Below are 15,380 nucleotides of genomic sequence, written 5' to 3'. Positions count from 1 at the left end.
TTGCCCCAGATGAGCGAATCCCTGCAACGAGACGCAGAGGTCCAGATCTGCCAGCCGTAGTCCGCACACCGCGGTGCGGCTGCCGGCTCGTCCACCCGCAGCCAACGTGACTGGGTCCCGCTAGCCTCTGAGACGCAGCTTGGCAGGAAGAAGTCTTTAGCCAAGCCTTCATGAAATAGCGAGCCAGGAGCTGAGGCCAACCGTGGACAGACCAGTCCCACCCCTCCCTTCGGACACTCCGGCAAGGAGCCTGGGGCCCGCCATAGCAGAGTTTGGCCGACGGAATTCCTTCCCAGCAGAATCCACTTTAGCAGGTGTGTGACTCCCTCCCCATCCAGATACAAGCAGCCAGGAAACTTCATGGACCTCTCAGGGGTCGTGTCTGTAGGGAAGTAGAGGGGATCCCCGACCCCCAACCCCCCCATATCACCAGCGGTGACTCCCAAGGTCTTAGCCGCCAGTTTACCACAGCACTGGGGCTTAAATGGGACACGCGGTGGGGCTGCAAGTGTAACTAGATCTCTGGGGAACCACTTCTGGTGAACAGGACCTGGCTGGCTGGCTGACAGGAGGAAGTGGGGAAAGGGCCGGAGAAGTGAAACGGCTCTGGACTGACTCCCAAGTCTGAGAGACTCCCAGGAGCCTCCTTACAGGGATTGCTATTGGCAGGTAGAGGGCAGAAGCTCCGCTCGGAGGGCACAGCTCCGCCTACTGGAAGAGAAGAAAGTGGATCTCTAAGACTTCAATATTTTTTTTTCTTCTCTCTCTGTTCCTTTCTCCCCTTTTCCTTCTCTCTTTCTTTCCCGTTTCAAGTTTTATTGTTCTTTTCATTCTCCTCTAATCTATCTCTCTCCTTCTTTCTTTTTAAGAGCACCTTCATTCCCCTACCCCCCAACTTTCATCCCAAGCATTATGTCTTCCATTACGTGTAATTGTCTAAATGCAAATAGGTGAATGTCTCGAGGCTGTCTATAAGGCTCCTAAATACCTAGCTACTACCAACACCCTGATCCAATCGCCTGTTAGTATCCCCCTTCAGTAGAGCAATCTTCTAAAGTAGCCAAGACATACTAACCCTCGTACCATCATAGCACCTAACCTAAACATATAGTCCTAAGAACAAACAACAAATCACTATATGCATACAGAACCTGGAAGCCTTTTATGAATTGAATGAATCAGCTTTAAAGTACAATAAAGCCCAACATTTCTAGGCATAATCTCCCACCACAAAGGAGAGACAACAGAGATATACAAAGCCAAAACAAATGTATAGGAGAAAGCAGTTACAAAGCAGTCAAACAGAGCTGGAAAGTAACGTGAACAACATGAAAAAACAAGGGAAAAAAGGATTACAGACAATGCAGGACAACTTAAATCTACGGGAGGACCTAGAAGCATCAGAAACATGGACAGGGAAAGAAATCAAGGCATACCTAACTCAGATGGAACGGAATATTAGAGAAGACATGAGACAGCAAGTCCAAGCAATGAAAGTATATTTTGAAAACGAACCAAACAAACAAATTCAAACTGCAAAGAACGAGCTTTACCAGGAGATAGAGATTTAAAAAAAAAAACAACAAACAGTAATCCTAGAAATGCAAGAAACCATAAACCAGATTAAAAACTCTAACGAGAATATTACAAATAGACTAGATCAAGTAGAAGTCAGAACATCAGATAATGAAGACAAAGTTTATCAACTTGAAAAGAATATAGTCAACACAGAAAAGATGCTTAAATCTCACGAGCAATCTATCCAAGATATATGGGATCTCATAAAAAAAACAAATTTGAGAGTCATTGGGATAGAAGAAGTCACAGAGGTTCAAACCAAAGGAATGGACAACTTATTAAATGAAATAATCCTAGAAAACTTCCCAGAGATGAAAGATGGAATGGATTGCCAAATCCTGGAAGCCTACAGGACCCCAAACATCCAAAACCATAATAGACCAACTCCAAGACATATAATTATGAAGATAGCTAACATACAGAACAAGGAGAGAATATTAAAAGCTACGAGAAAAGGAGGCAGATTACATTCAGGGGTAAACCAATTAGGTTAACGACTGATTTTTCATCACAGACTTTGAAAGCGAGAAGATCCTGGAACAACGTATTTCAAACGCTGAAAAATAATGGATTCCAACCAAGAATACCGTATCCAGCAAAATTAAGTTTCAGATTTGACAATGAAATTAAAATATTTCACAATAAACAAAAGCTAAAAGAATTCACAGCCAGAAAACCAGCACTGCAAAGCATTTTGAGCAAAATACCACAAGAAGAGGAATTGAAAAATAGCGCCCAAAATTAACAGTGGGAGGTATCTCAGTAAAGGGGGAGAAAAATAACCAAAGAGGAAAAACTAGCCAAACTAAAATAAATAAATAAATAAACATGACTGGAAGTACAAACCATATTTCAATTGTAACCTTAAATGTTAATGGCTTAAATTCACCAATCAAGAGACATAGGCTAGTAACCTGGATTAAAAAAACAAATCCAACAATATGCTGCCTTCAGGAGACTCATATGATAGAAAAAGACATACACAGGCTGAAGGTGAAAGGTTGGGAAAAATCATACCACTCACATGGCCCTCGGAAGCAAGCAGGAGTGGCCATACTCATATCGAATAAAATCAACTTCAAACCTAAGTTAATCAAAAGGGATAAAGAAGGACACTATATACTGTTAAAAGGAACCATCCACCATCAAGACATAACAATTATCAATTTGTATGCACCAAACAATGGTGCTGCAACGTTCATAAAACAAACTCTCCTCAAGTTCAAGAGTCAAATAGACCACAACACAATAATTATGGGTGACTTCAACACACCGCTCTCTCCATTGGACAGATCCTGCAGACAAAAGCTGAACAAAGAAACTATAAAACTCAATAATGCAATCAATAACCTAGACTTAACCGACATATATAGAATATATCAGCCATCATCAAGTGGATACATGTTCTTCTCAGCAGCACATGGATCCTACTCAAAGATAGACCATATATTATGCCATAGGGCGACTCTCAGTAAATATAAAGGTGTGGAGATAATACCATGCACCATATCTGACCATAATGGAATGAAACTGGAAATCAATGATAAAAGAAGGAAGGAAAAATCCTGCATCACCTGGAAAATGAACAATATGTTACTGAATGATCAATGGGTTACAGAAGACATAAAGGAGGAAATCAAAAAATTCTTAGAGATAAACGACAATACAGACACAACATACCGGAATCTATGGGACACAATGAAAGCAGTTTTAAGAGGGAAATTCATTTCCTGGAGTTCATTCCTCAAAAAAGAAAAAACCAACAAATAAATGAACTCACACTACATCTTAAAACCCTAGAAAAGGAAGAGCAAAACAACAGCAAGTGTAGTAGAAGACAAGAAATAATTAAAATCAGAGTGGAAATCAATGGAATTGAAATAAAAAAAAACCATTGAAAAAACTGATAAAACTAAAAGTTGGTTCTTTGAAAAAATAAATAAGATCGACAGACCCTTAGCCATGCTAACAAAGAGAAGAAGAGAGAGAACTCAAATTACTAACATTCGGGATGAAAAAGGCAATATCACAACAGACACTACAGAAATACAGAAGATAATTAGAAAGTATTTTGAAACCCTATATTCCAATAAAATAGAAGATAGTGAAGATATCGATAAATTTCTTAAGTCATATGATCTGCCCAGATTGAGTCAGGAAGACACACACAATTTAAACAGACCAATAACAAAGGAAGAAATTGAAGAGGCCATCAAAAGACTACCAACCAAGAAAAGCCCTGGACTGGATGGGTATACAGCGGAGTTTTACAAAACCTTCAAAGAAGAATTAATACCAATACTTTTCAAGCTATTTCAAGAAATAGAAAAAGAAGGAGCTCTTCCAAATTCATTCTATGAGGCCAACATCACCCTGATCCCGAAACCAGCAAAGACACTTCAAAGAAAGAAAACTACAGACCAATATCTCTAATGAATTTAGATGCAAAAATTCTCAATAAAATCCTGGCGAATCAAATACAAAAGCATATCAAAAAAATTGTGCACTATGATCAAGTAGGATTCATCCCTGGGATGCAAGGCTGGTTCAATATACGGAAATCAATAAATGTTATTCACCACATCAATAGACTTAAAGATAAGAACCATATGATCATCTCAATAGATGAAGAAAAAGCATTCGACAAAGTACAGCATCCCTTTATGTTCAAAACTCTAGAAAAACTAGGGATAACAGGAACTTACCTCAACATTGTAAAAGCTATCTATGCTAAGCCTCAGGCTAGCATCATTCTGAATGGAGAAAAACTGAAGGCATTCCCTCTAAAATCTGGAACAAGACAGGGATGCCCTCTCTCACCACTTCTGTTCAACATAGTTCTCGAAACACTGGCCAGAGCAATTAGACAGACAAAAGAAATTAAAAGCATAAAAATAGGAAAAGAAGAACTTAAATTATCACTATTTGCGGATGATATGATAATATATCTAACAGACCCAAAAGGGTCTACAAAGAAACTGCTAGAGTTAATGAATGAATTAATAAAGTGGCAGGATATAAAATCAACATGCATAAATCAAAGGCATTCCTGTATATCAGCAACAAAACTTCTGAAATGGAAATGAAGAAAACCACTCCATTCACAATATCCTCAAAAAAAAAAAATACTTGGGAATCAACCTAAAAAAAGAGGTGAAAGACTTATACAATGAAAACCACAGAACCCTAAAGAGAGAGATAGAAGAAGATCTTAGAAGATGGAAAAATGTACCCTGTTCATGGATAGGCAGAACTAACATCATCAAAATGGAGATATTACCCAAAGTTCTCTACAGGTTTAATGCAATGCCAATCAAAATCCCAATGGCATTTCTTGTAGAAATTGATAAAGCAATCATGAAATTCATATGGAAAAACAAAAGACCCAGAATAGCAAAAGCAATTCTAAGCAGGAAGTGTGAATCAGGCGGTATAGTGATACCAGATTTCAAACTATACTACAGAGCAATAGTAACAAAAACAGCGTGGTACTGGTACCAAAACAGGCAGGTGGACCAATAGTACAGAATAGAGGACACAGAGACCAATCCACAAAATTACAACTTTCTTATATTTGATAAAGGGGCTAAAAGCATGAAATGGAGGAAGGATAGCATCTTCAACAAATGGTGCTGGGAAAACTGGAAATCCACATGCAACAAAATGAAGCTGAACCCCTTTCTCTCGCCATGCACAAAAGTTAACTCAAAATGGATCAAAGAGCTTGGTATCAAATCAGAGACCCTGCGCCTGATAGAAGAAAAAGTTGGCTCCGATCTACATATTGTGGAGTCGGGCTCCAAATTCCTTAATAGGACGCCCATAGCCCAAGAGTTAATAACAAGAATCAACAAATGGGACTTACTTAAACTAAAAAGTTTTTTTCTCAGCAAGAGAAACAATAAGAGAAGTAAATAGGGAGCCTACATCCTGGGAACAAATCTTTACTCCTCACACTTCAGATAGAGCCCTATTTTCCAGAATATACAAAGAACTCAAAAAAATTAAACAATAAGATAACAAATAACCCAATCAACAAATGGGCCAAGGACCTGAACAGACACTTCTCAGAGGAGGACATACAATCAATCAATAAGTACATGAAAAAATGCTCACCATCTCTAGCAGTCAGAGAAATGCAAATCAAAACCACCCTAAGATACCATCTCACATCGCTTCTCGGCCTTTTGGCTAAGATCAAGTGAAGATACCATCTCACTCCAATAAGATTGGCAGCCATTATGAAGTCAAACAACAATAAGTGCTGGCGAGGATGTGGGGAAAAGGGTACACTTGTACATTGCTGGTGGGACTGCAAATTGGTGCAGCCAATATGGAAAGCAGTATGGAGATTCCTTGGAAATCTGGGAATGGAACCACCATTTGACCCAGCTATCGCCCTTCTCAGACTATTCCCTGAGGACCTTAAAAGAGCATACTATAGGGATACTGCCACATCAATGATCATAGCAGCACAATTCACAATAGCTAGACTGTGGAACCAACCTAGATGCCCTTCAATAGACGAATGGATAAAAAAAAGTGGCATTTATACACAATGGAGTATTATGCAGCACTAAAAAATGACAAAATCATGGAATTTGCAGGGAAATGGATGGCATTAGAGCAGATTATGCTAAGTGAAGCTAGCCAATCCTTAAAAAACAAATGCCAAATGTCTTCTTTGATTTAAGGAGAGCAACTAAGAACTGAGCAGGGAGGAAGAGCATGAGGAAAAGATTAACATTAAACAGAGATGAGTGGTGGGAGGGAAAGGGAGAGAGAAGGGAAATTGCATGGAAATGGAAGGAAACCCTCAACGTTATACGAAATCACATATAAGAGGTTGTGAGGGGAAAGGGGGGGGGAAACAAGGGAGAGAACTGAACAACAACAGATGAGGTAGAGAGGGAAGATAGGAGGGGAGGGGAGGGGGGATAGTAGGGATAGGAAAGGCAGCAGAATACAACAGTCACTAATATGGCATTATGTAAAAATTGTGAATGTGTAACTGATGTGATTCTGCAATTTGTATTTGGGGTAAAAATGGGAGTTCATAACTCACTTGAATCAAATGTATGAAAGATGATATGTCATGAGCTTTGTAATGTTTTTAACAACCAATAAAAAAAAAACAGACAATGGCAGACAGAAAGAGAAAGAGTCATGTTGTAAATTCTTATGGAATGACAAATGAAATGCACATGAAAAATCACATTCCAATAGCATACAGATAGTCCCTGACTTATGATGGTTCAACCTAGAATTTTTTTTGACTTTACCATGGTACAAAAGCAATACGTATTCTGTAGAAAGTACACTTTGAATTTTGATCTTTTCTGGGCCAGAACTGTGCAGCACAATACTTTCTTGGCTGCTTGGCAATGGTAGCAAACCACAGATCCCAGGCAGCCACGCGATCAGAAGGGAGGAACCCCCCTCCTCCACGTTGTACCATGTTGCAGAGCTAGGAACTCAGTAGCTTGGATACAATCAATGCATCCTCAACTTACAATAATTTAAAATAATGCCGTGTTTACCAGGACCTAAATCTACCATAAATTGAGGAGTATCTGTAATTATATTTAAGAACATCAAAGGGGGGAAAAAAGGCAGAAGCTCTCAGACAGAAAGTATAGCTCCCCCCATGCAGAAATAACATTCTTATCTCTCAATGGTCACTTGAATCTAGAAAAGAGTGGAGAATTATTTTTGAAGTGTGAAACAAAAATAATTGTCAATCAATAATTTTATATCCAGCTAAACTACCATTTAACGTGTGAGCAATATAATGATCACCAGTATCACAGGGAAATGCGAGGTTTAAATGCTATAATACAGAATATAAAGGATTTAGTGAGTAAAACCACAAAAGGTTTACTCTCTTTGAAAACGGTTTTAGAAGATGGGCACCAGTAGGAGAATGCATTGAGAAATACACATATTAAGACTGAGTGTGTAAATTAGTACACTTTATTGTTTGTACATACATATGTGCCTGTGTGTGTCTAAAGCAAAATCCAAAAAGAATGAAGTAAAATTTTACGTAGTATAATATAAAACTACCAAGTTTGCTGGGGAGGGTCAAGAAGGGGGCGAGGGGGATTGTTGGCTAATGTGGAACTGGTGAAAATGGTCGAAATACTTCTTATTCTGGAGAAGGATGCTGATCTTGCTCCTCTCTGATAAGCTCGCTATGATGAGGCCAGTTTTAAATGCTGGTTTTGTTACACTTTGTCAGCTGACCTTCTGGAAATTCCTCCAATTCTCTGATGCTTAATCTCCTGTTTCTAAATCCCAGATAATATTCGGTCAGTTATCTGCAAAGTTCTAATGTGGAGTGTGGCCCTGCTGGGTGTCCCCTGGCAGTGCCCTGATGCTGGCCCTTAGTGCCAACAGGTGGGAAATTATCTTTTTTGTTGTTGTTGTTGGTGAAAACATAGCCCATGCTTTGCTCTCTTTTTGTCTCTAGAGTTTTGTGCTGGTCAGGCAACTGTGGGACATGGCTGCTGTCTTTTGGGGATTAGGTAATTTAGGGGTAGAAAGATAAGTCACATCTGAAAGTCAAGTTCTCTTCTGTTTAATTTTTTTAAAATAAAATTTGCAAGTCTTTGCAAATTGTTGCTTTTTTGACCCCATACTCATGTAGGGCTCAAGAGATCAGGGGCTCCTGCAGGGTCCTTAATTGACCAGTTTGTTTCCTAGTTGTAAAACTCTGGCATGAACACATGTTCATTAGGACATCTTAATTGGAAACAAAAATCACCATGGAGACAGCAAACATGATTTAAAAAGAATAAAGCATGCTGGTCAGTTTTCATTTGGATTTTGTTTTATTTCATTTTATTTCTGATTCTCCCAAAGCCCAGGAGCAGCAGTTCATGATAAAAAATAATGGCCTGAGAAATGTCCTTCTGTAACATCCCGATGGCTGTGTGAGTTTGCATAACTCAAATGTGTCTCAGGGGACCCATTTCATTCCCCGGACCTGCTGAGGATGAGTTGGGGTGCCTCCATGCGAGTGGCTTGGATCCCCCAAACTGCTACCCTGGGATGCCCCAGAAGATGGCCTCCCGGGGACCACATCTTCTTCTCTTCTCCCTTTTATGAGCTTGTTTAAGTGACAACATTCCAACTTTCTAGCCCCTCGTCTGAGAGTCCTGCTGGGGACCCCTGGGGTAAGTATTTATTTTTCCAGAGAGAGCAGAGCATACTGCTGACCGGTGGCTGGCTGTGTTCCTTCTGCTCCCCTGGAGTCCTGCTCTGGATGCCCAATGGTACGGGGTTCTAAGCACAGTCCAGGACATCATCCTGGTGGGACACAGAGAGGTGTTCAGGAGTCCTCCTTTCTCTCGGCACACTTCTCTTTATTCTTTGATTAAAGTCTTTCCCCTCACTTACATCCCCCATTAAGATGTCTCAGTGTCATTTAGGGTGTTAATTGAGAGGAGGTTTAAGCTCATCAAAGCGATTATAAGTGATAGTTAAAAATTTCTATATATGGCCTGTGCTGGAATCGGCACCGTGGGGTGCCATTTTTTCTTTTATCCAACTGACATTGGTAATAATAGATGAAATTATTACTAAATCGCAGCTGCGATGATATCATGATTTTTTTTGTGTGTAATCTTTGATGAAAAATTAATTTTTGAGAGGGATAATTTAAAATGATTTAAATAGTATTATACTGAAGTCCTTGCTGGTAATTAACACCAATCTTGTCAAAAGTGAAACCACTTTTGCAGCTGTTTCTAAAGATACCTACAGTATTTGTAACTTTTGTGTGAGTCAAATTATAGTGTTTGGACGTTATTTTTACTGCACAAGGACCATTAGAAGAGCAGGGAGCCTGGAACAGCCATTGTTCTCTGAAGCCCAGATCCGGCTTTGCCTTTGAAGAGCCCCCTTCCCTGGCTCCTTTATCTCTAGACCCACCATGGACCTGCCCAGGGCTGGGCCCCTATCTTCATTTTTCCAGTCTCTAGAAGAACTACCCTGTAGCGATCTCTCCTTAGTCCTCAAGTTTTAGTTCCCTGGGGACCCAGGACTTGAGCTGCCCAGGATGGAGTAAGTAGGACGATGCTGAATACAGTGTCCCCTCCACTCCATCAGGGACTCCACTTTCTTCGAAATCCACTTTTTTCATCCTCATGGCAAAAAAGCGTTCTAACAAGAAACAGCTGAAAATAGATTTTTCTTTGCTAGTTTCTTCCTACTTTCAATGACAGAAGCGAGAAAGTGTGCACATGTGTGCGAGCATGCACATGTGTGTGTGTGTGTGTGTGGTTTTGTCCTACATATAAAGACCTGCAGGAGAGGTTAAAAAAAATAGAGTGAAGTCTAAATAGAAAAAAAAATTTTTTTGAGCGAGACTGGAGGAGCGGCAGATTCTTCTGAGTCTTGGGTTTTGCCTTTTTTTTTAACGTGCTCGCTGATTTTTTTGACAAGATCTATGACACTAGATATTCATGGTGATGGCAGTACCTGCCACTTAGTAATTTTTCCCCCTCAAGTTTTGTGCTAGGAAAAGGGGAGGGAAGTGAATGGGGCAATGTCTGAGTTAGGAGAAAACCAAGGGTGGCGGGGATGGAGAAAGGTGACCTGGGAGCCGGGGCGTGGCCCCGCTGGCTGTCTATCCACTGAGGTCTCACCGATGGCAGCTGCATTCCTAGGTTCTGCTGCGGGTGGAGTTCATCTCACCACAAAGCTGTTGCCACTCCTACAGGCTTTTATTAGGGAAAAAGGAGGCGACATAAGAAAGAAAGGTCTTTTCCATGCAGAAAGGCTGGCTTGAGTGGAGGTGAGGTGTGCGGTGTGCGAGCCTGGGAAGTCTGCAGTGTGGAGGTGTCCCCTGACGAGACCTTCTCATGCTGCCACACAGGACGGTTCCCTTTCTGGCCTGGGTGGAGGGCAAGCAGGTGCATGGGAAATCTTATCAGCCACAGTGCCAGGTGCCCATGTTGACACCTCACCGGCCAAAAGGAGGAGGGCTTTGGGAATGAGAAGACTGGCCCGCGCAGGAGGCTGGAATTGGGTCAGGCAAAGATACCAGGCTGCCATTTTGCAGCCGTAAACATCAATCACTTCCCTAGTTTGCAGTTGACTCCTGAGTGCTTCTGCATTGTGAGCATTAACTCCGACTTTCCCTAGGAGACCCAGGATATGGGAGCTGCTGTCGTCCTCCTGTACATGACAAAAAAAGAGCTGTAAGCAGCTGCTTAAAGTGACGTAAAGTGGCCCTGGCTCTTCTCAAGGTGGGGATGGACTGGAGTCCCTTCCAAGATGGGGCGAGTCCAGCATGGAGAGCACACCACTGAAGAGCCGGTCAGGATCTGAGGTTCAGGCCTGGTGTGCTCACTGCCAAATCCCTGGCACCTGCCACAGGGCTGGGACCAGGGCTGGGACCAGGGCTGGGATCATAGCAGGTGTCGGTGGGAAGAGCAGTGGGTTCATTCCTTCCCAGGCGCTCCGGGAAGACTCGGGTCCTCTCAGCTCCACTCATCTCGGATTCTGGGACTTGGATTTCAGAATTACAAAGTCAGATCTTAAAATCCTTCCAGATCATGCCGATCGGCTTTCACACAGCCCTGCAGGAGCCCTCCCCTCTGCACAAAGCGCCCGTGTGCACGGTAAGCCTCTCTCCCACCACACCAGGAACCTTGATGGCAGAGACCCAGAATGTACCCCCTTCTCATATTTCTTCCTAAGGACTTTCTGGGCACCGTGCTTGGCGCTGGGGATGCCAAGATAGATAGTACATCAATTCTCAAATGCTCACAGACTGGTGGGAAACAGACTTGAAGGAATAGAATAGACTCATGAATCAATGAAAAAAGACTTAAGTCCAGTAAAATCTTAGGGGAAAGATGAGTCAGTTTTATATAGTCAGCTGGTAAATATTTTGGGCCTTGTAGGCTGCACAGACTCGGTGGCAACTGCTCAGCTTTGCTCTCGTGTGCAAAGCTGGCCTTGCACACTACGTAAACGACTGGGTGTGACTGAGTTTCAGTAGCACTTTTATTATAGAAATAGGCAACGGGCCCAACTGTAGCCTGGCTCCTGGCCCTCACTCACTCTAAAGACGTCGAACATCATGGTCGCTATTATGTCCACATCTACGTGTGGGAGCTGCTCGATGGGTCATCTGGGGCTGTTTTGGATCTTTGCATAGCTAAGGGTTGGGTAGATCTCTCTGTCCTCAGGTATTTGGAAGGAAAGGGTTGAATGGATTGAGAAAAGGAGTCTTCCCCGTCCACAGGCCTCGATTCTTTGTTCTCCCCTGGGCTCAGGCTGTCTGAGAAACTGACAGGAAGGCTTGTGCATTTGGCAAGGCTGCATGGCGGGCGAGGCAGGTGTGGGTGGGGAGTGGGTCAGCCAGCAAGCCCAGCACCTGCACGTGCCAGTGTCCCCGTGAGAGCGCGCCACTGGCTCTGGTGACAGCCTGGGAATGCATCCTGCCCTTGTCTTCTCTGTACGTGGCCTTCCTCTTGCTGGCCTGTTTCCAGCGTCCCAGAAGACTCCAGAAGTTCAATCTGCCTCGCCTGGACCGTCAGGTCCTCCGCAGGGGCCCCGACCTGCCTCTCTGTCTCCTTTGTCAATTACTGGTCATCATTTCCCCATGCATGTCCATGTTTTTAAGACTCTGGGTTGGGTGAAGGGATATTGCTTGCTGCAATGTAGGGGTTTCATGAGTCTGGAGAAAGGCAGACCAACCTTGGTGAGCACAGATGTTGCAGATGCAGGAGCAGGTGCCTGGCCTACTTCAATAGCTAAGGAAAGTGTGTCTCCATCCCACAGAGGAGGCCAGAGAGAGGCAGAGAGGTGAGATGGTGTGCCCTGGGTCTTCTTTCTACAGCCGGTGCACACCCTGATCTAGGAGCATTAGGATCCCTTTCAACACACGCAGCTTACCCACCTGCTAGGACTTTGCTTATATGTATCCACATATCTTCTCATCTGAGTGCCCAAGTGGCTACCTGCATTTCCCTGGTGTGTACATCACCACCACACTGTGTTCCAGGCACTTGTGTGTGTGCCATCTCTCAAAGAGACTGGGGATGTCCGAGCAGTAGGAGACCGGCCAGTCCATCACCCACTGCAGTGGAGCACTTGGCACGAAGTAGGTGCTCAGGGCATGTGTGTAGAATAAGTGAACTGAAGGGTTAAGTTCACATGGAGACCAAGGAGGTAAGGGTCTCCTAGGCTCCCGTGTGGTCTTCCCTGCTACAAAAGAAGCTGATCCTGCTTGGAGGAAGAAGGCAAGAGCATTCACGTCGGGCATGGTGTGGCACACACCCAGCAGCTTGGGAGGCTAAGGCAGAAGGATCATGAGTTCAAGGTCAGTTTCAGCAAGTTAGTGAGGCCCTAAGCAACTGAGCAAGACCCTGTCTCTAAATAAAATATTAAAAAGGGCTGGAGATGTGGCTCGGTGGTTAAGCGTCCCTGGGTCCAACATCCAATACCATAAAAAAAAAAAGAGCATTCATAAAAAAACAAACTGGAAGAGCAGAAGACGAGGGCGCTTGTAGGAAGCAATTCCAGACCTAAACTGAAATCCTAGCTCTGCCGCCAACCGACCTGCATGCATTGTGGGTAAGTGGTCTTCCAACCGCCCTAAGTCGTCTTTCCCCTTGTCATGCAGGAGCCCCACCCTGTCTCTCTGTCTCCTTTGTCAATTTACAAAGTCCACCTTGTAGGGGTGGGTGCTGTGCTGATAAAATTTTGTAGAAACTGCAGGCCTGGGAAATAATCCCTGATTCGTGGGACTACGGGTTTATCTTGGTGCCTTGTGGTCTGTAGACGCACGTTCTATGACAGCGGGATTTGGTCCTGCTTTGTGGAATTCCACTTCCTAGAACCAGTTGAGTTCCCAGCATAAAGGAGGCTCCGGAAACACTGATCTCGAGTAAAAGAATTCATGAGCTGCTGCTTTGCCCTTTCTGAAGTCACCACCTAGCGAGGTGAGGCCCAGCTGGGTGTTCACTCCACCCAGCACCCCAGGCAGGCTGTGTGGCCTCCTGCTGCCCAGCCTCACACCCCAGGGTAGCGGGGTCCAAGAGTCGGCCCTGGGAGAGCAGTGGGCTGATTCTGGGCAGCCTTGTCCTCCCTGTGGGGCCGGCCCCAGACTGTGGGAACGCGGCTGAGGAGCTGGAGGAAGGCAGCTTGGAACGATCGCTGTCTCAGGCTCATTCCCCAAGGGCGAGGGCTCTGCCAATTCTCGGGTCAGACTTGCCCATGCAGGTCGGCACCAAACAGAGTGGCAGCCAAGCCCATCTTCCCTGGGGCACCCTGTCTACTCCTAGTTTGTAGGGCTTTGCACCTTCGAGTGGGACAGACTGAGCATGCTTGATACCACACCCTCCCTTGCCCTCTGTGGACTCTGGCTGAGCTGATGGGGCTTTCCTTTGCCTGGACTGGGGTGGGACCTGGACGGGAACTGAGCCCAAGAAGATGAGGCCCCAACAGGGGGGATTAATCACTCCGGCGGTCACCCTGGGAGGAACTCGGGTTGAGCCAACAGGGTCCCAAAGGTGATTTGATGGATACGCGTTCCTACTGGACCAGATTGGCTCCTACACAAGAGCTGTGTGAGCTCCTTGGTCTTGGAGTCTGGTGGCCCTCCTGTACCCCTGGGACAGTACTGGGCAGACAGCAGGCCTCTGCATTTGCTGAAGGGTTCTGCAACTGCAATTTGAGTTTGGTTTTAAGACGATGCACACCTGTGGACCTCCCTCACCCAGACCAAGATATGAATCTAGTGACCTCATTCTTCGCTCACTATTGGAAGTCATAAGAAAACAAACATCCCTTATGGGGCCACCAGAGACGAGTTTCTTGGCCTCAGCACTGTCGACGTTGGAGGCTTGACGTAGCCTGTTTGGGCTGCCATCAAAAACATCCCAGGGACTGCATGGCTTTAACGACAGTTATTGCTCACAGTTCTGGAGGCTGGAACATCCAAACTGCTGGCAGGCGTGGTGTTTGGAGAGAGCCTGCTTCTTGGTTTGCCCACGTTTGTCTTCTCCTCGTGTCCTCACAGGGTGGCCAGCAGGGACAGAGAAAGCCCTGTCTGTTCTTACGAGGACACTGATTTTATTCCTAAGGCCCCACCCTTATAACCTGATTGCCGCAGTCTGGCTGCAGCAAAATAACCGGGGGGGGGGGGGGGGACGAACAACTTGTGTAGACTGATACAGCAGGAGTGGGAGCCGTTTATTGTAGGACAGGAGGGGTATATATACATTCGACACAGCTGGTTGTTGTTTCTACCCATCAATTTCTTGTTTATAGGTACCAAAAATGTGTCCATCCATTATCAAGGGTCCCTCAAGTTCATGTCATTGAGAAGCACTCCTTTGGAAAAGCCGGTGAGCTCTTCAGGAACAAGTGCTCGCCTCGCACCAGGTAGCTCTTGGTCTCAAACTTGGGTTCAGGCTGCAATACCATACTCAGGGGATCCAGGAAGTCTTGTCCCTAAAGCACAACAGGCAGATTCCAGAGACAGGGTGCTTGCCTGAGAACCCAGCCCTCCGTCCCAGGACCCGCCTGTGTTCAGCTCTGTTTTCCTCCTTGTTGCCTCTCTGCCTCTCCCCTCTGGAAGTCCTGCTGATTGACTAAGGCCATTCCCAATCTCACTCCTGCACTGAGTGGTTGTGAACCCTGGTGGCGTGTTTTCTGCTGTGGTCTGAATGTCTGTGTCTGTCCACCTCAGGGTGGTGGTGTTAGAAGATGAATTTATGGGAAGTGATGAGGTCATGTTGGTAGAGCCCTCAGGGACCTAGTAAGTGATGTGCTTTTCCTCA

Source organism: Marmota monax, unplaced genomic scaffold, assembly GCF_021218885.2.
Source record: "Marmota monax isolate L192 unplaced genomic scaffold, Marmota_monax_Labrador192_F-V1.1 WCK01_AAM20220418_F8-fsc00017, whole genome shotgun sequence".
NCBI classification, from domain to species: domain Eukaryota; kingdom Metazoa; phylum Chordata; class Mammalia; order Rodentia; family Sciuridae; genus Marmota; species Marmota monax.
This window is presented reverse-complemented; position numbering follows the sequence as displayed.